General features: G+C 42.7%; 2 pseudogenes; one reads left to right on the top strand and one right to left on the bottom strand.

Moving 5' to 3' along the window:
• Positions 1–8,045: 8,045 nt before the first annotated feature.
• Positions 8,046–20,137, top strand: LOC123043097 (sterol 3-beta-glucosyltransferase UGT80A2-like; annotated as a pseudogene).
• A 1,088-nt stretch (positions 20,138–21,225) lies between these two features.
• Positions 21,226–26,941, bottom strand: LOC123038721 (LRR receptor-like serine/threonine-protein kinase EFR; annotated as a pseudogene).
• Between the last annotated feature and the right edge of the window lie 1,021 nt (positions 26,942–27,962).

The following is a 27,962-nucleotide window of genomic DNA, read 5'->3' as shown; positions in this document are numbered from 1 at the left end:
GACCGTGAAGGGATTGACAACCCCTAAGCGTTGGTTGCGAGTTGCTATTGTTTTGTGTAGGTACGAGGGACTTGTGCGTGGTTTCCTACTGGATTGATACCTTGGTTCTGAAAAACTGAGGGAAATACTTATGCTACTTTGCTGCATCATCCTCTCCTCTTCAGGGAAATCCAATGCAGTGCTCAAGAGGTAGCAAGAAGAATTTCTGGCGCCATTGCCGGGGAGGCTCACGCAAGCAAGTCAACTATACCAAGTACCCATCGCAATCCCTATCTCTCGCATTACATTATTTGCCATTTGCCTCTCGTTTTCCTCTCCCCCACTTCGCCCTTGCCGTTTTATTTGCCCTCTCTTTCCCTATCTCCTCCTCTCTTTCCCGTTTGCCTTTTTCCCTTTTCCTTTCTGTTTGCTTGTGTGTTGGATTACTTGTTGCCATGGCGTAAGATAATACCAAATTGTGTGATTTCTTGAATACCAATAATAATGATTTCCTTAGTACTTCGATTGCTCCTCTTAATGATGAGTCTTGTGAAATCAATACCGCTTTGTTGAATCTTGTTATGAAAGATCAATTTGCCGGCCTTCCTAGTGAAGATGCCGCTACTCATCTAAACAATTTTGTTGATTTATGTCATATGCAAAAGAAGAAAGATACGGATAACAATATTGTCAAATTGAAGTTATTTCTGTTTTCACTTAGAGATCGTGCTAAAGTTTGGTTTTCATCTTTGCCTAAAAATAGTATTGATTCTTGGAACAAGTGCAAAGATGCTTTTATCTCTAAGTATTTTCCTCCCGCTAAGATTATCACTCTTAGGTACGACATCATGAATTTTAAACAACTTGATCATGAGCATGTTGCCCAATCTTGGGAAAGAATGAAATTAATGCTTCGAAATTGCCCTACTCATGGTTTGAATTTATGGATGATCATACAAAATTTTTATGCCGGATTGAATTTTTCTTCTAGAAATCTTTTAGACTCGGCCGCGGGAGGCACTTTTATGGAAATTATGTTAGGAGATGCTACCAAATTGCTTGATAATATTATGGCTAATTATTCTCAATGGCACACCGAAAGATCTTCTAGTAAGAAAGTGCATGCTATAGAAGAAATCAATGTTTTGAGTGAAAATATGGATGAACTTATGAAGATGTTTGCTCCTAAAAATACTCATCTTGATCCCAATAATATGCCTTTATCTACTTTGCTTGAGAATAATAATGAATCTATGGATGTGAATTTTGTTGGTAGGAATAGTTGGAAACAACGCTTATAGAGGGAGTTTTAATCCTAGGCCTTATCCTAGTAATCCTTCTAATAATTATGGAAATTCCTACAACAACTCTTATGGAAATTTTAATAAGATTCCCTCTGAATTTGAGAGTAGTGTTAAAGAGTTTTTGAATTCACAAAAGAATTTTAATGCTTTGCTTGAAGAGAAATTGCTTAAAGTCGATGATTTGGCTAGGAACGTTGATAGAATTACTCTTGAAATTGATTCTTTAAAGCTTAGATCTATTCCTCCTAAGCATGATATCAATGAGTCTCTCAAAGCCATGAGAATTTCCATTGATGAGTGCAAGGAAAGAACCGCTAGGATGTGTGCTTACAAAGATGCCTTTATTAAAGTGTGTTCTTCCAATCCCTATGAAAATCAAGATGAAGATCTAAAAGTTATTGATGTGTCCCCCATTAAATCTTTGTTTTGCAATATGAATCTTGATGAATCTGAATATGATCTTCCTTTACCTAGAAGGCGTTCTAAGAATTCGGAGTTTCTAGATCTTGATGATGAAATTGATGAAAGTGGGATTGAAATAAATAAAAATCATGATGTTGCTAAACCCACCATTTTGGATCTCAAGGAATTTAATTATGAGAATTGCTCTTTGATTGGTTGTATTTCCTTGTTGCAATCCGTGCTAGATTCTCCGCATGCTTATAGTCAAAATAAGGCCTTTACCGAAAATATTTTTGATGCTTTGATGCAATCTTATGAAGAAAAACTTGAGTTGAAAGTTTCTATCCCTAGAAAACTCTATGATGAGTGGGCACCTACTATTTAAATTAAAATTAAAGATTTTGAGTTTCATGCTTTGTGTGATTTGGGTGCTAGTGTCTCTACTATTCCCAAAACTTTATGTGATTTGCTAGATTTCCGTGATTTTGATGATTGCTCTCTAAACTTGCATCTTGCGGATTCCACTATTAAAAAACCTATGGGAAGAATTACTGATATTCTTATTGTTGCAAATAGGAATTATGTGGTTGCGGACGCATAAAGCCACTGATACTATTGGTCAGAAGTATGATTTGACAAAAACTACTAATATAGATTGCAATCCTTCCTGTCCTATTATTCTTGGTAGACCTTTCCTTAGAACGATTGGTGCAATTATTGATATGAAGGAAGGGAATATTAGATTCCAATTTGCCTTAAAGAAGGGTATGGAACACTTCCCTAGAAAGAAAATAAAATTACCATATGAATCTATCATGAGAGCCACTTATGGATTGCCTACCAAAGATGGCAATACCTAGATCTATGCTTGCTTTTATGCCTAGCTAGGGGCGTTAAACGATAGCGCTTGTTGGGAGGCAACCCAATTTTATTATGTGTTTTTTGTTTTTGCTTCTGTTTGGATGTGGTTTTATGTTTTAATTAGTGTTTGTGCCGAGTAGAACCTATAGGATAACCTACGATGATAGTTGATTTGATTCTGCTGAAAAACAGAAACTTTGCATGCACGAATTTAGTTATGGTAAATCACAGGAACGTGATTTTGCATTGATTCTTTTTTCTGCTGATCAATAAATAAATTTTCCAGGACTTCCTATTTTGGTAGAATTTTTAGAGTTCCAGAAGTTTGCGTTAGTTACAGATTGCTACAGACTATTCTGTTTTTGACAGATTCTGTTTTTCGTGTGTTGTTTGCTTATTTTGATGAATCTATGGCTAGTAAATTAGTTTATAAACCATAGAGAAGTTGGAATACAGTAGGTTTAACACTAATATAAATAAATAATGAGTTCATTACATTACCTTGAAGTAGTCTTTTGTTTTCTTTCTCTAACGGAGCTCATGAGATTTCTGTTGAGTTTTGTGTTGTGAAGTTTTCAAGTTTTGGGTGAATTCTTTTGATGGATTATGGAACAAAGAGTGTCAAGAGCCTAAACTTGGGGATGCCCATGGCACCCCCAAGATAATCCAAGGACACCAAAAAGTCAAAGCTTGGGGATGCCCCGGAAGGCATCCCCTCTTTCGTCCACTTCCATCGGTAATTTACTTGGAGCTATATTTTTATTCACCAACATGATGTGTTTTGCTTGGAGCGTCTTGTATTATTTGTGTCTTTTCTTGTTAGTCTACCACAATCATCCTTACTGTACACATCTTTTGAGAGAGCCATACATGAATTGGAATTTGTTAGAATACTCTAGGTGCTTCACTTATATCTTTTGAGCTTGATAGTTTTGCTCATAGTACTTCAATTATATCTTTTGAGCGTGATAATTTTTGCTCTAGTGCTTCATTTAGATCTTTTAGAGCATGGTGTTGGATTTGTTTTAAAGAAACTATTGATCTCTCATGCTTCACTTAGATTATTTTGAGAGTCATTAATAGCATGGTAATTTGCTTCATCTTAATATACTTGGTATTCAAGATATGTCAAACTTTCTTTTGAGTGAATTGAATACTAAGATAAGTTTGATGCTTGATAATTGTTTTGAGATATGGAGGTGATAATATCAAAGTCGTGCTAGTTGGGTGATTATGAATTTGAGAAATACTTGTGTTGAAGTTTGCAAGTCCCGTAGCATGCACTTATGGTTAAAGTTGTGTAACAAATTTGAAACATGAAGTGTACCTGGCTTGTGCATCCTTATGTGTGGCGGTCAGGGACGAGCGATGGTCTTTTCCTACCAATCTATCCCCCTAGGAGCATGCGCGTAGTACTTGATTTTTGATGACTTCTAAATTTTTGCAATAAGTATATGAGTTCTTTTGACTAATGTTGAGTCCATGGATTATACGCACTCTCACCTGTCCGCCTTTGCTAGCCTCTTCGGTACCGTGCATTGCCCTTTCTCACCTTGAGAGTTGGTGCAAACTTCACCGGTGCATCCAAACCCCATGATACGATACGCTCTATCACACATAAACCTCCTTATATCTTCCTCAAAACAGCCACCATACCTACCTATTATGGCATTTCCATAGCCATTCTGAGATATATTGCCATGCAACTTCCACCATCATCATCATGACATACATTACTTCTATCATATTGCCATTGCATGATCATGTAGTTTACATTGTATTTGTGGCAAATCCACCATGCATTATTTTCCATACATATCACTCTTGATTCATTGCACCATCCCGGTACACCGCCGGAGGCATTCATATAGAGTCATATCTTGTTCTAAGTTTCGAGTTGTAATCCTTATGTTGTAATCAATAGAAGTGTGATGATCATCATTATTAGAGCATTGCCCAAATAAAAAAAAGAGGAAGGCCAAAAAAAGGAAGGCCCCCCAAAAAAAGAATATAAAAAGGGCAATGCTACTATCTCTTTTTCCACACTTGTGCTTCAAAGTAGCACCTAGTTCTTCATGTAGTCTCATATATTGTGCTTCAAAGTAGCACCTTGTTCTTCATGTAGTGAGTCTCATATATTGTGCTTCAAAGTAGCACCTTGTTCCCCATGTAGTGAGTCTCATAAGTGGTCTTTTTATACTAGTGGGAATTTTTCAGTATAGAACTTGGCTTGTATATTCCTACGATGGGCTTCCTCAAATGCCCTAGGTCTTCGTGAGCAAGCGAGTTGGATGCACACCCACTAGTTTTCTTTTGTTGAGAATTCATAGCTCTAGTCCATCCGTTGCATGGCAATCCCTACTCCTCATGTTGACATCAATTGATGGGCATCTCCATAGCCCGTTGATTATCCTTGTCAATGTGAGACTTTCTCCTTTTTTGTCTTCTCCACACAATCCCCATCACCATATTCTATTCCACCCATAGTGCTATATCCATGGCTCACGCTCATGTATTGCGTGAAGGTTGAAAAAGTTTGAGATTATTTAAGTATGAACCAATTGCTTGCCTTGTCATCATGGGTATAGAAGTTGGGAACATCTTTGTGTGACGAAAATGAAGCATAGCCTAACTATATGATTTTGTAGGGATGAACTTTCTTTTGCCATGTTATTTTGAGAAGACCTGATTGCTTTGATTAGTAAGCTTGAAGTATTATTATTTTTGTGTCAATATGAACTTTTGTCTTGAAATCTTTCGGATCTGAATATTCATATCACAATTAAGAAGATTTACATTGAAATTATGCCAAAGTATCACTCCACATCAAAAATTCTTTTTTTTATCATTTACCTACTCGAGGACGACCAGGAATTAAGCTTGGGGATGCCTGATACGTCTCCAACGTATCTATAATTTTTGATTGCTCCATGCTACTTTATCTACTGTTTTGGACTATATTGGGCTTTATTTTCCACTTTTATATTACTTTTGGGACTAACCTATTAACTGGAGGCCCAGCCCAGAATTGCTGTTTTTTTGCCTATTTCAGTGTTTCGAAGAAACGGAATATCAAACGGAGTCCAAACGGAATGAAACCTTCGGGATCGTGATTTTCCAACCGAACGTGATCCAGGAGACTTGGACCCTACACCAAGCAGTGCCCGAGGAGGTCACGAGGGTGGAGGGCGCGCCCCCCCTGGGCGCGCCCCCTACCTCGTGGGCCCCTCTACGCTCCACCGACGTACTCCTTCCTCCTATATATACCTACGTATCCCCGAACGATCAGAAAAGGAGCCAAAAACCTAATTCCACCGCCGCAACCTTCTGTATCCACGAGATCCCATCTTGGGGTCTGTTCCGGAGCTCCGCCGGAGGGGGCATCCACCACGGAGGGCTTCTACATCATCACCATATCCCCTCTGATGAAGTGTGAGTAGTTTGCTTCAGACCTTCGGGTCCATAGCTAGTAGCTAGATGGCTTCTTCTCTTTTTTTGGATCTCAATACAATGTTCTCCCCCTCTCTCGTGGAGATCTATTCGATGTAATCTTCTTTTTGCGGTGTGTTTGTTGAGACCGATGAATTGTGGGTTTATGATCCAGTATTATCTATGGAAAATATTTGATTCTTCTCTGAATTCTTTTATGTATGATTGAGTTATCTTTGCAAGTCTCTTCGAATTATCTTTTTTGGTTTGGCCAACTAGATTGGTAGTTCTTGCAATGGGAGAAGTGCTTAGCTTTGGGTTCAATCTTGCGGTGTCCTTACCCAGTGCCAGAAGGGGTAGCAAGGCACGTATTGTATTGTTGCCATCGAGGATAACAAGATGTTTTTTTATCATATTGCCTGAATTTATCCCTCTACATCATGTCATCTTGCTTACGACGTTACTCTGTTTTTAACTTAATACTCTATATGCATGCTGGATAGCGGTCGATGAGTGGAGTAATAGTAGTAGATGCAGAATCGTTTCGATCTAGTTGTTTTGGACGTGATGCCTATATACATGATCATTGCATAGATATACTCATAACTATGCTCAATTCTATCAATTGCTCAACAGTAATTTGTTCACCCAACGTAGAATACTTATGCTCTTGAGAGAAGCCACTAGTGAAACCTATGGCCCCCGGGTCTATTCTCATCATATCAATCTATATCACTTTATTTACTTGCTTTGTTTTTACTTTGCCTTTACTTTTTTACTTTACATTTATCTATCAAAAATACCAAAAATATTATCTCTATCAGCTCTCACTCTCGTAAGTGACCGTGAAGGGATTGACAACCCCTAAGCGTTGGTTGCAAGTTGCTATCGTTTTGTGTAGGTACGAGGGACTTGTGCGTGGTCTCCTACTGGATTGATACCTTGGTTCTCAAAAACTGAGGGAAATACTTACGCTACTTTGCTGCATCATCCTCTCCTCTTCGGGGAAATCCAACGTAGTGCTCAAGAGGTAGCAGCTTCCTAGCAACAAAATCTCTTTTATCATAACGTTGATTCTTTGATTGTGGGTTATCAAGACCAGCAACAGGTTCAGTCTCCACATCATTATTATTGCTAGGTTGAGCATCAACATGAACATTATCATTAACATTATCACTAGGTTCATGTTCATCACCTGATTGTGTTTCAGCATCAGAGATAGAAATATCATTGGGATTCTCAGGTGTTTCTATAACAGGTTCACTAGAAGCATGCAAAGTCCTATCATTTTTCTTTTTCTTCTTTTTAGAAGAACTAGGTGCCGCTAAATTATTTCTCTCAGAATCTTGCTCGATTCTCTTAGGGTGGCCTCAAGGATACAAAGGTTCCTGAGTCATTCTACCCGTTCTAGTAGCCACTCTAACAGCAAAGTCATGTTTATTATTTAATTCATCAAGCAAATCAGTTTGAGCTTTAAGTACTTGCTCAGCTTGAGTGGTAACCATAGAACCATATTTGCTAATGAGTTTGAGTTCACCTTTAACTCTAGCCATATAATCACTCAAGCCATATAATATCAGTGGGAGTTCTCTTTTGGTCTCACGTTGTCTCATCTCGCTTGTGCCAAGGCACATGTTTGGTTAATTTATGTTGTCTTCCATTTTTGGAATTCAAGAATTAAGAATGGTAAAAAAAGAACAAAGAGGAACAGTCATAATTTGAATGAATTGCAGTTCATGACTTCATGCATAAAATTGATATATACGATAAAAATCGGACAAACTCTCGTTTTATCGAGATTACTATATATTCTGACAAATAAACACTCACCCAGTTTCTCTGTATGTGAGAATCCTCAAAAAGACATTTAGCACCTTGACATGACTACTGTAAACCTACTAGTATGGTGAAATCATCCTAAAAACCAGACCTTGTTATAATTTTACCTGCTTAAGTCGAGGGCGTTAAATGCTGGTTAATGTGGAGTGTTATACAGAACCATCCAGAAAGTAGGTGGTGGTGGTATGGACGTGTTCCTCTTTCCAAATAGGGTGTGGCAATTGTTAGGAGATGAAATGATACTAAAGCTTTGTTGTTTTAGCTATTTGATTTGACTGGTGGTGCAACCACAATGTATTGGTTCTCCTTCCAACTTGTAGTTTTTGAATGTGACGATTTTGGTCCATGCCGAATGGTACGATTTTCCTCTCGCGTCCATATGACGAGGGGGTGTTGTGTCACTTATGTGTTCACGTGTGCCTTCCTATCACTTTATATATATATTTTCGCATATTTTCCCCTTTTATGATCTAGATAAGCATGTTAATTTACTTGATTACCATGTTTTACAATTACAACTGCGTGATCTTTCTGACCTCAATATATATTCAGGACATACACATGTGGCAGAGGCACTAAAAGTACCCATTCATATATTCTTTACCATGCCATGGACGTGAGTCACTGTTGTTCTGCCTCCTCTTTGAAGACAATTGTTGATGAATACTGTCATTTTCAGATCTAACATATGCTACTTGTTCAGGCCAACTAGCGAATTTCCTCATCCTCTTTCTCACGTGAAAACATCAGCTGGATATCGAGTGAGTTCATGTTGTATTTACTTATTTGTTAAGTGTATCGATTGACTACTGTGAACCCTTTCTAAATCATTGCAAATTTCATGAAAAGGAACAAAAAAATAGGTACATGTGGAAATTATTTTATAAAGAAATAAATAAAAAAGAAAAACTTTGCCATCTGTTATTATTCGACTTACACCTTGTCTATGAGTTAAAAATTTGGTCCATTTGATCCTATGGAGTAGTACATCACTAGGGTGTTTTCTTTTTTGCTGTAGTGAATCCCAGTTGAGTAGTTCACCCACATATGCGTGAAGCTTGGTTATATATGAAATCTATAGTTGGTCACGTGGTTTTATGCTATAAAAATTAGGAAAACCTACAGTATTAATACTTCTGAAGCATTGAGGCAAGGCTGGTTTTTAATTCGTCATTTTCAATGAAAGTGAAAGCAATATTGCAAAACATAGACCGAATCCCTATATTTTCTTTCATCCATAAAATTGTTCTGTTCATAGGTAACAGCTTGTTGCGGATGTATGTTCTCTTGCTATTTACATCTTCAGTTTTCAACTTTTCATAAATGGCGAGTTGGTTCCTTGTAATTGCATTCAAATAGATTCTTTCCAACAAATAAATTCTTCTATTCTTGGCTCTGCCTTCAGGACCTATAAGCACTGAGTATGTTTTGAAAGCAACCGTTTTATCTCGGGGTCTGCAACGAGAACTTGGTGGGACCCAGTAATGGTTGAAGCCATACACAATCGAAAAAGGATTTTATCCAAACGCATTTCAACTAATTGTAGTAAAACCTGGCCTGTTGACATATTTTTTCTTTTTTGCATCATTTACTGGTTTATTTGCTGGTGTGGCCCGACTGGCTTCAGCTTTTGTAACCATAATCTGTAGCCCAACCTAACTGGCCACAAGCATGTTTTTGAACATCCACTTGAACTGGATGCCCATATGTTATTTCTTGAAATTGTATTATTTCCTCATCTGATCTGATACCTTCTAGTGTTTGTCTGCATTTGCAGCTTTCTTACCAAATTGTCGACTCTATGATTTGGCTTGGGATACGTAATATGATAAACGAATTCAGGAAAAAGAAGTTGAAGCTGCGCCCAGTAACATACCTAAGTGGTGCACAGGGTTCTGGAAGTGACATTCCTCATGGATACATCTGGAGTCCTCATCTTGTCCCAAAACCGAAAGGTGCTTGATTCATATTAATTTGAGCTGTTGATCATTCTTAACCTTGTCGTTCTTAGTTGTGTTGATTGCCATTTTCCAAAGTTAAAGATATTAATATGGTTGAATGATGTTGTTTCTATCCCATTTTACAAAACACAATGTAGGCAAAGTCAAGATAGTACCAGATCCATCTGGTCTTATCTTGCGTTTCTCCCTTTACTTTCTTCATATGATTCCATCCTTTTGCTAGTATTTATAAAAATTGAATCTGGTAAGTTAACTTGCTAATGGTTATGACACCAGTGATGTTGCATACTAGAGTTTTGCAGCACTCCTTCAAACTTGTCAATATATTATGGCAAGCTTAAAATTCTGGGTGCAACTAGTTGAGCAGTTGCATCTCAATTGTCTTTTTACTCCAAGCTGGTAGATTGAAATTTCAGGAAATGCGACATTGTAAGGAAGTGCTTACTACTCCCTCCGCTCCTAAATATATGACGTTTTGGTAGTTCAATTTGAACTACCAAAATGTCATATATTTAGGAAAAGAGGGAGTACTTGCTTTGTGCATGTCTTATCACTGCTAATTAGTAAAGGAGCTTCTATAATCTGTGTTGAGATTATACTGCAGTTGTGATTTGTTGAGTAGTTTATTGGGAAAACTATAGCATTTGAATTTTCAGATGGCTTTATCCTCAACTCAGTATTTTGTTGTTGTGAATGGGTTGTAGCTCAATGTTGAAGTTGTCATCTATTTGAATGCAGACTGGGGCCCCAAGATCGATGTTGTTGGATTTTGCTTCCTTGATCTTGCTTCGGATTACGTTTTTTTTGAAGGGTTGGACAGTAGGAAAGGCTCCTACTGCTTTTAGTATATTACCAAGAATGGCAAAGCATGTGTGTACAGTGTTACATTACATATGGACAAAACCTAGCAAGCACCCCCACGCAGGGGGGGGGGGGGAAGCATCACTGGTGTTCTTAATGAAGGGAGTCAAGTATAGTGGCAACTAACTGTTTTCTATGGTCAGGGACTCTATGGCTAATATTAGCAAAGTTTTTTCTGAACCTAGTCTTCCAGGATGACAATGAGGGGGTTACTTGGCAAAAGTAGTTATTGTTTCTCTCTTTCCAAAGGCTCCAAGTTGCCACCAAGAATATATCCATGATCATGGGGCGGTTGTGCAAAGTTTTGAGGTGCACCATCATGTCCAATCTATTGCCATTCATGGGCCAGGAGATATTGAGCTCGTCCCAGCACATCCCGCTAAAAGTACATCTGTAGAAGAGGTGTTCCACCATTTCTTCAACGTGCTGCCCACAGAGTAAACAGTCGAGGTTGTCCCGAATGTTGTAATGCCGCCTTTTGAGCATGTTCCTTGTGTTAAGACGATCGGACAAAAGGAACCAACCAAAGACCTTGAGCTTGGGAATACACCGAGCCTTCCACAGCCATTTAAAAGCTTCTTGTGCAGATATATCTCCGAAGAAGAAGGCGTAGTAAGCAGTTGTCTTAAATTCAGCCGCCCCCCAGACACAGGACCAGATGTCATTTGTGTCACGCACCCCAAGGTGTCTCACGTGTTGTTGCTGGGCCTTTAACTCATCATGCGCCTGGAGTGAGAGAGGTAAGTGAAAGCCTTGCTCCAGACTAGAAATGGTGAGGAACTGTTTGACCGAGGCATCTTCCATGATGGTGTAAGAGAATGCACGGGGTAAGTATCAGCAGCAATGCCATCACACCAGTCGTCCTTCCAAAAAAGAGCTGAGTCACCCGATCCAAGAGTTACCTTCGAGACCCCCCTGTACACTGGCATAAGTTTGAGGAGTTCCCGCCACCAGAAGGAACCACAAGGTGCTGTAGCATGCGGGACAATGATGGAATAGTAGGAGTCCCATAGGAGGTTCACCCAAGGCGTATCAAATTTATTGTAGAATTTGTGGAGCAGCTTGAGAAGCAGTGCTTCGTTATGGACCTTGAGATTAAGTACACCGAGACCACCATTCTGTTTTGGTCTGCAAACCATGTCCCAAGCTGCAAGGGAATTACATTTGTCTCCATCATCAGTTTTTCTGATCCACAAGGCATGACGTCTTATTTTATCCATTTGTTCAATGATTTTTGGCGGTAGACGGAGGGTACCCATTGGGTAAATAGCCAGAGAAGTGACCAGGGACTTCATCAGAGCCAATTTACCCGCGTACGACATCAGTGACATGACAGCAGTGATCCTACTTTCCGCTTTGCAAATCCACGGAGTGAGATCAGTAACAGTAGGTTTAGTGGTGCCAAGTGGTAGCCCGAGGTACGTAAAAGGCATTTGAGCACAAGTACAACCGAAGATGGCTGCAATATCTTGGAGAGTATCATCTGGGGTGTTAATCGGCACCAAGGTGGACTTATTGAAGTTGATGTGTAGGCCCACAGAATCTGCATAATCCTCAAGGATCCATTTCATTCTAATTGCTTGTGCCCGACAAGCAGGCATGACAATGATTGTGTCGTCAGCGTATTGAATAACTGGGAAGCTTTTATTGCGATAGGCAGGTATTGGGAGTTGAAGCTGGTTGTCATTGAGAGTCTCATTTATAGATGTTTGAAGCAAATCTGCCGCAAGAACAAAGATTAGCGGTGACAGTGGGTCCCCTTGCCGCACTCCGCATTTGCACCAAAAGTTTTCGCCAGGGACCCCGTTGAGGAGGACAGAAGATTTCCAGAGGTGGATATACATTCGAACCAGCTAATCCATTTCTCGTTAAACCCCATGCTCCGCATGATCGTGATGATGGCCGAATGCTGAACTGTGTCGAAAGCCTTAGCAAAATCCAACTTAAGGAGGACGATCGGACGCTTAGAGGCCTGACATTGATGTATATATTCGAACGCCCAAGCTAAACAATCATTGATAGAGCGTCCTTTAAGAAAACCGTACTGGTTTTGATGCACAATCTGAAGGATGATCCGTTGTAAACGGTTAGCCCAAAGCTTGGTGATCAATTTGAGGCAGCAATTAAGCAATGTAATCGGTCTAAAATCATTGACTGTCTCAGGAGCACGTTTCTTGGGGATCAGGGTGATGTAGCCATAATTGAGGCTCTCCAGATTGAGGTTGCCTTTATGAAAGTCGTCAAGCAGTCGGTAGAAGTCACCTTTAATAATTGGCCAGCAAGCTTTCATGAATGCTCCGTTGAACCCATCCGGACCAGGCGCTCGATCAGGTGGCATCTCATTAATCACATCATCAATCTCTCTTGGTGTGAAGGGGACAGTGAGAGCATCAAAATCCACCTGTGAGCGCAGCATCTGTGAGAGATTAAATTTCATTTGCGGGGGTTTGGAAGCACCCAAACTATCTTTGAAGGCTTGAAAGAGGATTGACTCCTTCCCCAAATGGTCATCAACCTCAGCATCGTCACTTGTTTTCAAGCTAGAGATAAAATTCTTTCTGTATCGTTCGGTTGCTATGGCTTGAATTTTTTTGGAGTTTTCATCTCCAAACTTAATCCAACGAATGGTGCATCTCTTTTTCCAATACTCTTTCTTATGTTGCAGTGGTCTTAACAGGTGACGCTTGAGTATATTTCAAAAGTTAGTTTCAGGGATCGTGAGGGTGCGGCGATCTGCAATGTGATCCAATTCGAGCAGGGCTTTGTTAGTGTTTTCCAGAGCAATTTTGAGTCTAGAAATTGTCTTGATCCAACGGATCAGATCATGTCTGAGGTTTTTGAGTTTCTGACAAAGATTAGACGCCGCATTAGCTGCTTTGCCAAACTTCAGAGGCCTGTTCCAAGCTTGAGACATGACGTCCATAAATCCAGGGTGAGCAATCCAGAAGTTTGAAATATGAAAATTTTGCTTTTGGGTATTGAGGTTTGAATCACAACCGAGCAAGGGGTGTGGTCAGACACCGGTCGGCCAAGGGGATTTACCATGGTATTCGGGAAAGAGGATGTCCAATTTAGCGTCGTAAAGAACCAGTCAATTTGCTCGAGCAGAGGGTTTTGCTGCATGTTGGACCATGTATATTTTCTGCCTTTGATTGGTAACTCAGTTAAGCGTTGTTCACGTATAAAATCATTAAACGTGAACATATCTTGAATGTTACCACCAGGTTTATTTCTATTGTCGGGGGAACGGATGTAGTTGAAATCACCAAGTAAAAGCCAGTCTTCGTTGGTGGGGATATCTATGTCGAACAACCAGGAGGTAAAACTGTCGCGTTGCTCACCCTGACATGGGCCGTAAATATTAACAAGCTTCTAGGAGTGGGAAGAGATCGTGGATTTGAATTCAACACCTAACGCAAACTGCTCATGAATGAAAACCTGACCCGAGAAAGCACTGCTACACCAGATTGTTATGATACCTCCAGAAGCGCCAAGAGAGGGAATAAAAGCAAAAGCATCAAAGCGCGGTGGGCAAATAGACTTAAGGATGCTAGCATTAAAGTCTTGCATTTTTGATTCTTGAAGACAAATGATCGAACAACCAGAAGTGCTGATCGCGTTGGATAGAGCTAAGTGTTTCTTAGGAGAATTCAAGCCACAAATATTCCAGCCAAGTACATTCTAGTTGTGCAAAAGTACCATAAAGAACGCAGGGTAGAGGCTTTAGGTCGATGAAGCAGATCCATCAACGCCCTTGGAGAGCACCTCTAAGGTGAGTTCTTCTGCAGGAATGGCGCAGAGATGAGTACCAATGTTCTGCATGGTTGCAATGTCAGTCGGAGGTGGTGAGTCTTCATTCTCAACCTGCATAGAAGGATCAGTAGAAGTGTTCACATTGGACAGAGCCGAAGGAACAGTCCTGGGCTTCACTTTTGACTTGGTGGCGCGCGAGTCCAGCGTCTGGGTTGTGCGGAAGCCATCGTACTTGTTGTTTCTGGTGCTGCGGCGAAGAGGGGCAGTTGACACTAGGGCTATCTTTTTACCTTTGCGGTCCTCCAGAAGCAGAGACATGCTGGATGAAGCTGATGCAAAGTTTGTACAGGCAGGAGGTGGCTCATGCACAATCGGCAGCATAACGGTGTTCTCAGTGCTTGCATTGTGGACCACAACCATAGGTTCAGTTGGATCCTCAGACAATGTAGTTGAATCCGTGATAATCTCTCCCAAAGCAGGTGCAGTAAGATCAGGCACACAAACTTCAGACACATCCAAAGTAGAGCTCTCCAAGGGGCATAACTTAAGATCAACAGAGCGATTACGCAAGGAGTCTTGTGGAGTGAGAGCATCATCCTCAGAATGCACCAACTCCTGGATCTGAACAGTAGAAGAGGGCAGAAGTGGTGCAATTTGGTGGAACTGAAGACCATTTTCATCAGACAGAACTTGAATCTCAACATGCACCGCAGCAGGGCGCACACCATACGCTGAACGCCAAGGTCCCATGTTCGCCAGAAAAGGGCGTAGAGCCTGATATATGGAAGCATTGAGCTGTTGACGCGGTACGGGGTCAGCAAGCAGGAGGGACAGCAGTTGATCACCCTGGGATGACAGACTAAAGCGCATGCCATGGTTATGAATATCCACAGAGATTGAGAGTTGATCCTCCAGGGTAGGCTGGACAGGAGTTGCGACCGCGGGTGCCACCACAATCAAAACCTGGGAAGAACCATCAGAGCTAGAGTCATGAGAAATAGTGATGGAGTCGTTCCAGGCATCAGCTGCATTGTCAGAAATATTATTCTCTGGAAGAACACCATCCTGAACCCGCAGGCCCTGTGCATCAAGCCAAGCTTGAAAATTCATGAGGTGCGGTGGCATCATCAGAGGCTGCGGCACCGCAGGCGGAGTCTCAGGCCAAGCCTCCCAAGCAGCCAAGTTCTGGTTTGGGATCTCACCATGTCCAGCAGGAGCATCATTAGGAGGTCCGGCATTCTGCACCAATTGTGTACCTGTTGTTGATATAGCTGCTCGGCCGCAAGATCTGGGCCAAACTGGGGGTGGGGATTGCCGTCAGGGGGAGGTGGCTCCTCACCGGCTGGGGGAACTTCAGGCAGCAGAGCATTCCAGTCACTACTGCGCAAAATCGTCACCTGCACCGTCCAACAATGTCTAGCCCCACCTAGCTGCCAAACCACAAAACTTTTGGGCACAAGACGGAGACTGATGAGTTGAGCCTTGATTAACATGAACCTTTTGTCCTGCCTAGGGTTGTACCAAGAAATTAAAGATCCGAAACCACCCAGGGCCTTGGTAATGTAATAATCGGTCTGGTAGTCATATGGAAATCCAAAGAACATGATCCAGATAGCCGGACCAAAAGTAGTGGTGCGCCTATTGAGTGCTTCGTTGTGAGGAACAAAGGTGATAAGCAAATCTTCCTCTTCTAATTCGAGGGGAGTAGCCACAGCAGAGTCACAAAGGAACGAATCCGCAAACCCGAAAATCCCAACGCCCAAAGGATGATCGCTTTCTTCAGTAGTAAAGAGGTGAGCTTCATGGAGCAAACCTAGAACAGCTTCACGGACGGCTGCACGACAGTGCAGGGGAACGTAGCTGCTAGCTTCAGCGATCGCCAGGAAATCGTGATTCAGGGGAGGGATTGGTCCAACCACCATCCCACTGCGCACCACACGATCCGCGGGTCCAGGCTCAACACCAAAGCCCGGAGGGAGGATGGAACAGGGTTCAGTGGATAGTTGGCCATGGCGGATGCGAGGGACGAGTGCGGCAGTGCCGGAGAGGCAGAGCAGGATGGAGGTGGTGGCAGGACGGAGAGACTGACGCAGGCCGGAGCTGTTTGGGAACTCGAGGCAGAATGGGTAGCGTTAGGGGTAGATTTGGTAAGCCCAGTAATCTTAAGGACCCACTTCCATCTCGCGTGCCATCGTTTGGAGTAGCAGGATTGAGCCACGTGGCTATAGGCCCCACAATAGTTACATCGGACCATGGTGGGAGGCCTTGACCGAGCCAGCTTAGGAAAATCAGAAGGAGCCCCAAAATCCGGAGAATTAATGCAGTTTCCATGGAGCTGAGGTTTGATGCCAGATTTTGTGTGCTGGGTAATCCGCAAAGGGCAATTAACCACCTTGTGATCAGGTGTGGAGCAATAAATGCAAATAACCCTGTTATGGCAAGAAAAACGACTGTGTCCCCATTGCAGGAAGCGCGAGCACAAATTGGCCCAATTATTGGCGAGGAGCGAGATCTCCTATTTTGTATAGCTTGCTTGGGCCAGATCAGCTTTGTGTTGGGCCGACAGAGTAGGAGGCCACAAATTGTGGGGTGGCGCATATTTGAAGGCCGAGGCTAAAAAACTCTGTGGAATGGTCGGATATGGTGTCTTAATGAGGCATTTGAAGGCGCCTAGCTGTAGAAAGGAAGGCATTTGGCCATCCTCAAATTTTGCCTGCTCCAGATATTCATTCATTAACGTAGCCTATCTTCAGGAGGTGCAATTGTCGTAGGCTCATGATGACCAGCAGTAAAGGATCCAAATATGATATTTTGAATTTGTGAATCAATCTGCGACCGAGGATGATGCACCTCGACTCTCGAGGAAGAAGCTTCAGCATGGTGAGAATTGGAGGAAACCATATTCTTGATAGGATGTAGTTCAAATTTACTAAGCTCCTTAAGCGAGGCTTGGTCCAAAACGCCTGCATGATCGATAGAACACAGATAGGAGGAGATTGCCATAGGCTTACGAGCCGAGATCAAAAGTAATTCCTCATCAGCGTGCTAAGAGAAGTTTGCCAGATGTCTACGGTTGAAACGGCCATTGAACAAATGAAAGTCGCAAATGAAATCCGGCCAAACCCGATCCTGGAGCCCATAGATGAAATGACCAACTTTATTATTACCCACCGAGAAACGAAAAACCCGAGGATTGAGTTGAACCACTTTGAAACCAGTACTAAGACCACCAAGACAGCATTGCAAGGCTATGCCCACCGACTCAACAGTCAAGGGGAAAGAAGCAGAGGAAAAGGTGACCACAAGGAAGAATTCCTTGGTGTCACGGGAGGGGGAAAAGTGCACTGTAGATCCAAATTTCTTCCTTACCTGATCGGCCAGGGCAATGCCAGGAGTAAAATCCCAGTAAAGCAAGCCCTCCATACCTTAAAACTTCACTAGAGATCGCCATAGGAGTGGTTGGAGCAGGTGGGAGAGAGGGGGAGGTGGGATGAGCCATCTTACTTCGGATTACGTACCTCCTGAAGAACTTGTGAAATGGCTTGAAGCTGGTGACAAGCCAATTTATGTTGGTTTTGGTAGCCTTGTAAGATCAGTTTGACCTTTCTTATATTTACTGCATGTCATTTTTAAGTTCCATTATTCTGCCCGGCAAGATAGGGTTAGTTGCTTAGTTGCAAAGGGAATCTTTCTTAATTACCCTGATGTCATTGGCAGTGAATGCACTTTGTGGATTAGTGGAACTTTCCATGTTTTACAGCACAAAGCGGCTTTGTACTTTTTTCCCCACTGTAAGAAACTGGTTTTCCACCTGGAATCTTTGCAGCATCTCATAGCAGAAGTTATTTGTGTGCTTTAGGCAGATGGTAGTTTAGCTCTAGTTAGGGGAATTGTTACTAATTCAAACAGGGGGTTTGCAATGCTAGGTGTCAATTGTTACATTAGATCTAAAAAAAGATAGTCTCAACTAACTGTGAAATTTAATAAAAATTTAAATGCTAGGTGCTTTTGAAAAGCCACTATAATGCCTTACCTAATTCTTTACAGTTTTTTTTCCTGATATACTAGCCAGTTCAAGATCCAGCAAGATGACCGAAACCATTGTCAAAGCACTTGAAATGACTGGACAGAGAGGTATCATCAACAAAGGTTGGCGTGGCCTTGGAACATGTAAGTTCATCTTTGATTTGTGGGAATGTTGCACTATTTGGTTGCGGGCATATATTTTGAGTCCATCCTGAGTTCTTGAACCTTTGGGCTTTTGCAGTGGCAGAACCAAAAGATTCCATATATTTACTTGACAACTGCCCTCATGACTGGCTTTTCCTGCAGTGTAAGGCAGTGGTAAGCCTTTGCTACTTGTTACTCTTGGTGGATTGGTGCATGAACCGTATTACCTTTAATTCATATAGTAATTTGGTTATCATCAATCAATTTTGAACGTTTCCTATTTTTGTAAAACTAATTGACAAACAATTTCCATCGGGCATACTTAAGAAAATCTGGTGAAATAACTCCAGTGCGGCCACCATGGTGCTAATAGTGTCTGTTTATTCTGTTGAGAGGAGGCCTCACACTTTTATACCTCACAGGTACACCATGGTGGTGCTGGAACGACGGCTGCTGGTCTGAAAGCAGCGGTACTCTCTCTCTCTCTCTCTCTCTCTCTCTCTCTCTCTCTCTCTCTCTCTCTCTCTCTCTCTCTCTCTCTCTCTCTCTCTCTCTCTCTCTCTCTCTCTCAGTTGCATTACGTTACGAGCTATTCATCACGATGCCACATGACTTCCACACTATTCGCGATGCAAATACAGTACCCCCTCCCATCCATACTAATTGTCGCTGCTTTAGTACTAAAGGAGCAACAATTAATATGGATCGGAGGGAGTATAATTTTTTAAGCCAATTATTGTTAGGTAGAGTTAGAATCAGCTGAAAACAATTCCTGATCAGGGCATGCCTGCAGTTGCCAATGAGATAACTTTTATTAGCAGCATTTTCTCTGTATTTTTTTGAGGGAAACAGCAGGACTCTGCTGCGTATTTTTATTAATTTTAAATAAATGAGAGGCAAGTGTTTTACGAAAGCATAAAAAGGAAATAAAGACTATACAGAACTCTTATAACTAGCTAAGCAACTGGCAACTAGCACCTGCTCATAATGTTTGCTATTTTTGGACCAGTTCTTAGATTTAGTTTAGTTCTAACCCACAGTTTGGGTGATTTTAGTGTCCTACAACAATTGTACCTTTCTTTGGTGACCAACCTTTCTGGGGAGAGCGGGTGCATGCTAGAGGGGTAGGGCCTTCGCCTATACCCGTTGATCAGTTCAATTTGCAGAAGTTGGTTGATGCTATAAACTTCATGTTAGATCCAAGGTAACTCTACATTTTTTTTTTTGCACTTGGGGCATATGTTACTTTTCCTTTTGTTTCATATCGCAAAAATAGATACTCCCTCCATTCCCTTATACAAGATTAGGGAGTATCTCAGTACTGAATTAGGTTTGTATGATCTCCTGTTAGTAAAATTATAGCATAAATAACTTTCCATGTGATTTCAGGTGAAAGAAAAGGCTGTGGAGCTTCCCAAGGCCATGGAATCTGAAGACGGCGTAACGGGCGCAGTTAGGGCATTCCTCAAACATTTGCCTTGCAAAACAGATGAAAATTCACCCCCGCTGACGCATGGCTTTCTAGAGTTCCTAGCCCCAGTAAGTAAATGTTTGGGGTCCTCTTAGGTGCTGGTCAGATGCAGGCATACCATTACTCCCTGCTGAAAGAAGAGTGCAAAAAAGGCTCTTGGGTGACCGCTATGCCTTTGTGTGCGATAAGAATGTGGAAGCCAAATGTTAGAAGTTGATGTACATGCATGCGACCAGGAGCCCGTGATTTACCGTTTTGCATTTTTTTATATGTGTGTTGTGTAAAGAGTACTTGTCTGGTGATTTGATACATCATTTTGGTGTGGTTGCAACCTTGGCCTGCAGCAACCGATGATCTCGCATGTATGACCAGACAATCTGTGTCTATGGAGAACTTCAGAGTGCAGATTAGTTCAGCTACGCCTTTTGCAGTTTACCACATTGTTTAATTTGAAACTGCCAAACATGTCATGTTTATAATCATGTTTCAAGTGTTTCCTTGTTCTACTACAGGTCTTCATGTTAAGATAAAGTAGTGACATGTGACCTCATGCACAGGGGAAAGTAATACTGTCACCCCAGTATTTCTTTTTTCCCAGTTTCCAAAAATGTGAAATAATTCATGGTCGTAAATTAGGCTATATAATATGCATTTGCAAAAACTTTGAAAAATATGACTTTTGTGACTTGTACAGAAAATACAACTCTGGCTATATCAACTGAGGGTTGTTCATTTATATATCTGTTTTTCTTGTCTAAGTCACAAATTGATCATATTTTTGTAGAAATTATATAATTTTGTGGCGAGAGGTGAACTGGAGAATGAGCTTTTCATCTCCAACTGATATTTTGCATTAAATATTGGTTTAAGTGCATCTGACAGGTGTGTATAATGTGTATTTGTTCCAGGCTTCTTCTTTTTCCAGCAAAGAAAACATATAAAATGTCCCCAGTAGAAACCCATCATTATCAGGCAAAGGGCTCTATGAATGTGGAAAGATTCTCAAAAGATCTTGCCGAGACATCTGTAGCGTAGAAAACCAAATTATTACAGAGAGCCAAACAAATCGGCTTATTAAAAAGGAAAAAAGATGGCAAGATAGCAAATTTTCAACATATTGCCATGCCGTAAAGCAACGAGCTTCAACTTCATCGACCGCCTTTTTTGCCTTAATAGTGTGTATAAGGTCATTGCTTCAGTTGTCCATAGAGAAAAATGCCTCTTTTACTTCAGTTACTTCACCGTAGACATCATGCATCGTTGGGCGATCCTTCGGCGATTCCGCAGAGCATAATAAGCCAAGTCTAAGGAGCCGGAGAGCACATATATCCTTCAATGCAAATGTGTTCTGTTCTTGCAAGTTTGGGATATGACCGACACACTGATCTCCCATATCTGAAGTAGGCCGTTTATGTGTTAGCATTTCCAAAAGAACAATGCCATAGCTGTAGACATCACCCTCGGTCGAGATTTCACTGCCCATGCCATACTCTGCAATAATGTTTTAAAACAAAAAGTTCTTCAGCGGAGAACAAAAGTGAAACATGTATATTAATAAAAAGAATCTAGCAGCTGATATAGTTAATCATACTAGATTTCGTTAACATAATGTGCTTGTAAAACATACTCACCAGGAGCTATGTACCCAATAGATCCCCTTGGTCCAACTATGCTTGTTGTGCCGCTCTTCTGTCCAGATGAACATCCATGAATTAGCCTTGCTAGACCAAGGTCATAGACACATGCCGTATCGTCGTTGTTGAAAAGTATGTTGATTGGTTTCATATCACAGTGAACAACTGGTGGGATGCATTGGTTATGGAGGTATTCAAGAGCACAAGCAATGTCAACTGATGTGACATATCATTGCGCCTAAACTCATATCACCACACCGGTGATTATGAAGTCTGTCTTCAAGGCTACCGTTGGCCATATACTCAAAGACTAGAGCCCTGAACTCATTTCCCACTGGGTCATAAGTTGAGGATGCAGTTATAACCTTCACGAGATACCGGTGACGGATGTGTTGCAATGCTTTGCACTCAGCAATGAAGCTATGCAATGCGCCGTGCTTATTGAGCTTGAAGACTTTAACAACAACCGTACCATCTTCCGCGTCAAACCAACCTTTGTAGACAGTCCCAAATTGCCTGGAGCCAACTACGTTGGCTAGAGAAAGACTATCCGTTGCTTTGATTATGTCACCATATGTTATCCTTTTCATCTCCATGTATGAATGGCCAATTCTCTCACTGGATTTGTATCTCCTTCTCAACCAAAAATTGAACACCCCCAAGAGCAAAGCAAGTGCAACGAGAGTTGACAGAGCTATCAGGATAGGAATGACGAACTTGTGTTTTTGTGTGGATGCTGAAGCAAAGCACCTAGGCAAATCTTGTACTGCAATGTTTGCACACAGGTGTGGGTTTCCTTGGACAAAACTACCACTTCTATTAGCAAACACTCCAGCAGTGGGAAGTGTCCCTTGGAAGTCATTGAAGGACATATTCAAATACATCAAAGAGGTGAAGGTCCCAAGGAACTCCGGGATTGTGCCAGATAGATTATTATTGGAGCAATCCAACACTTTGAGGCCTTTCAAGTTTTCTAGTGATTGTGGAATGTCTCCTTGCAGGATGTTCTCTTCTACACGAAGTGCTTCCAACCGAACACATGCGCTAAGGGTGGACGGGATTCTTCCCGTGAGATTGTTGTGGGAGATGTTCAAGGAACCAAGGTTTATCAAGCTACCTATCTCTAGTGGCATGGACATTGTGAGTTGGTTGTGTGATAAATCAAGTAACCAACTTAACTGTTCCAACATAGCCAACACGTGTCCGCTTATGCTTTAACCAAGGGTATTACAAGAAATGTTTAGTGCTAACAACTTCTGGCAGCTGCCTAAACTTTCAGGTATGATTCCACTCAAATCATTTTCTTGCAAATAAAGTTCTTCCAGTTGATTTAAGCTGCCAATGGAAGGTGGTATTTCCCCAGAAAAGTTGTTTTGTGGTAGACTAAGAACAACCAAGTTGTGTAGCTGACCAAGGGTAGGAGGTACAGACCCCATGAAAAGATTTCTATCAAGATACAACATGTTAAGATTAGACAAATTTCCAATCTCCAAGGGGATTGTGCCAGATATGTTGTTTGACCGAAGAGTTAGGGCGGTCAAGCTTTTCGGCAGATTTGCTATGGAATTTGCTAGTAAATCCCCGTGCAAGTTGTTTTCACCTATGTTAAATTCTAGAAGATGTGTACAATTCGCCAAAGAGGAGAAGAATGTCCAGTCTCCAGCCTCTAGATGATTTGAGTACAACATTACATGCTCCAAATTTGCCATGGAGCTGAAAGAAGGAACCACCCCAGTCAGAGAGTTGTTGGCTAGATGGATATATGTCATGGTGGAGGCATTTTGTAGTGAGGCAGGGATGTCTCCCCAAAAATGATTATCTTGCATAAACAAAAATTTGATGTTAGCAAGTGTGTTACCCATGTCAGAAGGCAATGTTCCTCCAAGATTATTGCAAAACATCCCAAGAAAGTTCAGCGAAGACAAATTGTAAATTGAGGGTGGCACTGTCCCTGACAGATTGTTGGTGGAGAGATCGAGGTTTTTCAGGCTTGAAAGTTCCAAATCTGGAATGATCCTTGCAACTGGTTATCAGCAAGCAAGAGCGAGGCAAGGGATGAGTGGTTGTGTATGTGAGCGACTACAATCATAATGTGTTTTAAAAATAAAAAACCGAGTGTGGCACTTAGCTGGGGTGGATGGTTACTGCTGTAGATACGTGGTAAGCTCAGCGCTAAGTGGATAAGTTAGAAATTTAAGCTACGACTATTCGATGTTGGCCGAGTAGGGCGTTGAGCCGCCCTGTCCTTTTCACCCCGGTATGGAGCCGGTCACGCTTTTTGCGTTAAGATACCTATAGCCAGATGTGTTAAATCGGTTTCAAACGTCCGGACGAAGTACCGGTCACTAAGGGCATGGCCAATGGTTTAGCTGGGATAGATGCCCCATAGTTCTGCGTCGGATGCTGCCGTGGAGGAAATTGGAAGCGAAGACTATAGCTTGCAGAGGCTTGGTGTAGCTTGCAAAGGAGCTAGCTTCTTCAGTCAAAAAGTGTGGTCCTCCACGAGAAAAAGGAAAGGGAGAGAGTGTGCCATGAGGACATAATTGCATCATATAACGATCCCTCAACGTGCAACAAAAAATCATTCCAATGTTTCTATCCGAGAACGTAGGACGAAAATGTGCATCAACCCCTATCCATAGATTACCTCAATGTTACCTCGGGAATTCACGAGTTGAGTGCCAAAACATACATTAAGTGAATCAATGTAATACCTCATTGTCACCATGGGTATCCGTATGCAAGACATACTTCAAGTGTTCTAAAATCCAATATTCAGTCCAACATTAAGAAACCTCAAAGAGCAATACTGAATTCATGACAACAAAGATAGAGAGAGAAGAAAAACCATATAATCCGACTATAATAATAGAGCTCATGGTTACATCAAGATCGTGCCGGATCAAGCACACGAGAGAGAGAGAAAGATCAAACACATAACTACTAGTACATATCCTCAACCCCGAGGATGAACTACTCCCTCTTCATCATGATGGCCGCCGGGATGATGAAGATGGCCTCCGGTGATGATTTCCCCCTCCGGGAGCGTGCCGGAACGGGGCCCCGATTGATTTTTCGTGGATACAGGTGCTTGCCGCGGTGGAACTTCTCGTCTAGGGTTCTTTTCGATGTTTAGGGTATTTATAGAAATTTTTGGCGTTGGTCTCACGCCAGGGGGTGCCCTAGGGGGCCACAAGCTCGGGTGGCAAGCCCTAGGAGTGGGCGCGCCCCCAGTGTGGCTCCCTCGGCCACTTCTTGGCCCAGCTCCGGTGCTCCGGGGGGGGGGGGTGTCTTGGTCCATAAAATATCATCTAAATGCCCATTCCAAAACTTTTATTTCTGCACAAAAAAGGCATCAAGGTAGTTCTGCTGAGAATATCGCCAGTGCGGGTTAGTTCTAATCAAATTGGATTGACATGAATACTTTATCAACTAGCACCGTGTCTCGGCCCTGGACGCGAAGCAACAGACCCGCCATGGACGGCAGCAGCAGCACGTCCACCTCGTTGTCGGCCCTGCCACCGTGGACACCTCCGGGTTGATGATCTGTGTCGTGCCCTTTCGTCTACAACGCTCCAGTGTCCACCCACAAGGAGCTCTGGTGGACCCTGCCGGACATGTCCAGCCTCGGACTCCGCTCGTTCTCTAGAATCTCTCCTCCTCTCAGGCGTTCTCCCTTTCTTCGAGCTTAGATCTCTGTCCCATTAATTCCATCTTTGACGCCCCCCCCCTTTGTCTATAACTCACAAAGATATTTGAACTGGTGGGGTTGTGTAGAAGTAAAGGATGTGGGACCAGATTTTTGGGACGGATGAGGTAGTCGTTCATACAGCCCATCAGAACCTTTTTTTCTACTCCCTCCGTTCCTAAATATTTGTGTTTTTAGAGATTTCAAATGACTACCACATACGGATGTATATAGACATATTTTAGAGTGTAGATTCACTCATTTTGCTCCGTATGTGATCACTTGTTGAAATCACTAGAAAGACAAATATTTAGGAACGGAGGGAGTACCAGCTATCTCTCCTCTTCTCAGGCGTGTTTCAGTGGATGTGCTCCACCTCAGCGACGGCGTCGACCGCCTCTCGTCGTCTCCCTTTCTTCGAGCTTAGGTCTCTGTCCCATTAATTCCTTCTTTGACCAACTCCCCCGCTTGTTTTCTTTAACTCGCAAAGATATTTGAACTGGTGGGATTGTGTAGGAGTAAAGGACGTGGGACTATCTGTTCCATTATTTTTACCAGATTTTTGGGACGGATGAGGCGGTCGTTCATATGGCCATCAGACTATTTTATTACCACTTAAATATGTATGTATGTATGCATGTATGTATATATGTATGTATGTATGGACGTATGTATGTATGTGAGCACTTTGAATTTTACAGCTTCGAGAAATGGACATCCACCCATCCTCTCTTCCCCACGAGAGACGTTCAATAAACGCTAGTATGCGTGGTAGGTCGTCTCGTCGTGCCAATCCAATCCCTCTCACGGATGTTAAAGAATCGCTAGGAGACATGGTGCAAGAAAGATTGCTGTGCCTCAGCGAAGAAAGACCTAGTTTGCACAGCTTAGAGCATCTACAATCAGGGACATCAAAGGCCAAGCTGTGTACCTCATATTCGGTCCATCATATCCATGCAGCAAATGCAACGTACGAAAAATGAACTAGAAACAAACTTATTTAAATCAGGCATAATTCACACACAAGGATCATCGGACAATCAAAATATGCAGTTTCCATCGGCCGGACAGTACTTCAACATAAGAAAAAACTAAATTAAATCGAGAATGGTGGAGAAAATCACCATTTTCTCGCCGGCCCCTTCCTCTTGCGGTCGGCAGTGCTGCTTTGGCCCTTGGTGTACGCGTCGGCCAATCTCCCTCTTCCTCGCCCGTTGCCGCTCGCTCCATGCGGCCCTTCCCTCTAGCTCGGGCGTCCTCAACCGGCCCGGCGGCGCTAGCGAGGGAACGGCCACCCAACACTGGCCGTGGACGCCCACTGGAGGTGGCTAAGAAGGGGTGGGGCAGCGTACCTAGAGTAGAACGGTGCGGGCGAAGCTGCCGCCAGTGCAGCGCGTCGGACAGGAGGGCCCGGCAACATCGCCCGCACTGCGACGCCTGGCAAAGGGGCACGGTGCGTCCGAGCGTGAGCTGCGGCCACTGCTATTACCCTGATCCATCTGTGACTTGCGCAATGTGGTGCGGACAGTGAATACATCCATGTCGGAGTCGTCGCCACAGAAGCCCGCGCTACTGCGATCGGACGCCATAGATCGTATTGGGAAGAGAAGGGGGCAGAGCGAGTGGAGTGGAGTGGTGCGGACTGAGGTCTAGGATTCGTCAGACTAGGATATTTATGGCGTCGCCACAGGGCACAGTGGGTCGGGCTAACGCGGCAGACACGCTCGGGCCGCCTCATATCCGCCCTACATTTGGGTGTCATGTCGAGCAGCCCGGGCATTTGGGGCTGGTTTAAGACGTCTGAATCGGCCGGTTAGGGCGTGTACAATAGAGGCAGTACCATGCTATGGCCTCATCTGCCAACAGGATAAAGAAAATCTAAAGCTACATGCATTAGAAAAATTACCCAACGCATGGGGTGGTCTCATATATTTTACTGGGGCACACCGTGACTCTCCATTCATCAACTTTATTTACATGTAGTTGCATTTTTCCTCGCAGCACACTCTCTCCCTTTCCTTTTTCTCGTGGAGGACCACACTTTGTGACTGAAGAAGCTAGCTCCGCAAGATACACCAAGCCTCTGCAAGCTATAGTCTTCTCTTCCAATTTTCTCCACGGCAGCACCCGACGTAGAATTATGAGGCATCTGTCCCAGCTGAACCATTGGCCATGCCCTTAGAGACCGGTACTTCGTCTGGACGTTTGAGACCGATTTAACACATCCGACTATATAGGTATCTTATAAAGCGAAAAGTGTGACCGGCTCCATACCAGGGCCAACATGGAATAGTCGTAGCTTAACTTTCTAACTTGTCCACTTGGCGCTGAGCTTACCACGTAGCTACAGCAGTAACCATCCAACTCAGCTCAAGTGCCACACTCGGTTTTTTTATTTTTAACACATCACTAGTGGAAAAGAGGGCTTTGGTCCCAGCAAGGTTAGCCCATCCAGAACCGGGACTAATGGGAGCATTAGTCCCGGTTCGTGAGCCTAGGGGGCCGGCCGGGCCACATGGGCCATTTGTCCCGGTTCGTCTGGACCTTTTAGTCCCGGTTGGTGCCACGAACCGGGACTAAAGGGTGCGACGCCCATTAGTACCGGTTCGT

Source organism: Triticum aestivum, chromosome 2B, assembly GCF_018294505.1.
Source record: "Triticum aestivum cultivar Chinese Spring chromosome 2B, IWGSC CS RefSeq v2.1, whole genome shotgun sequence".
Taxonomy (NCBI): domain Eukaryota; kingdom Viridiplantae; phylum Streptophyta; class Magnoliopsida; order Poales; family Poaceae; genus Triticum; species Triticum aestivum.
Note: the sequence above shows the minus strand (reverse complement) of the source record. Positions and strands in the feature narration are given on the sequence as shown.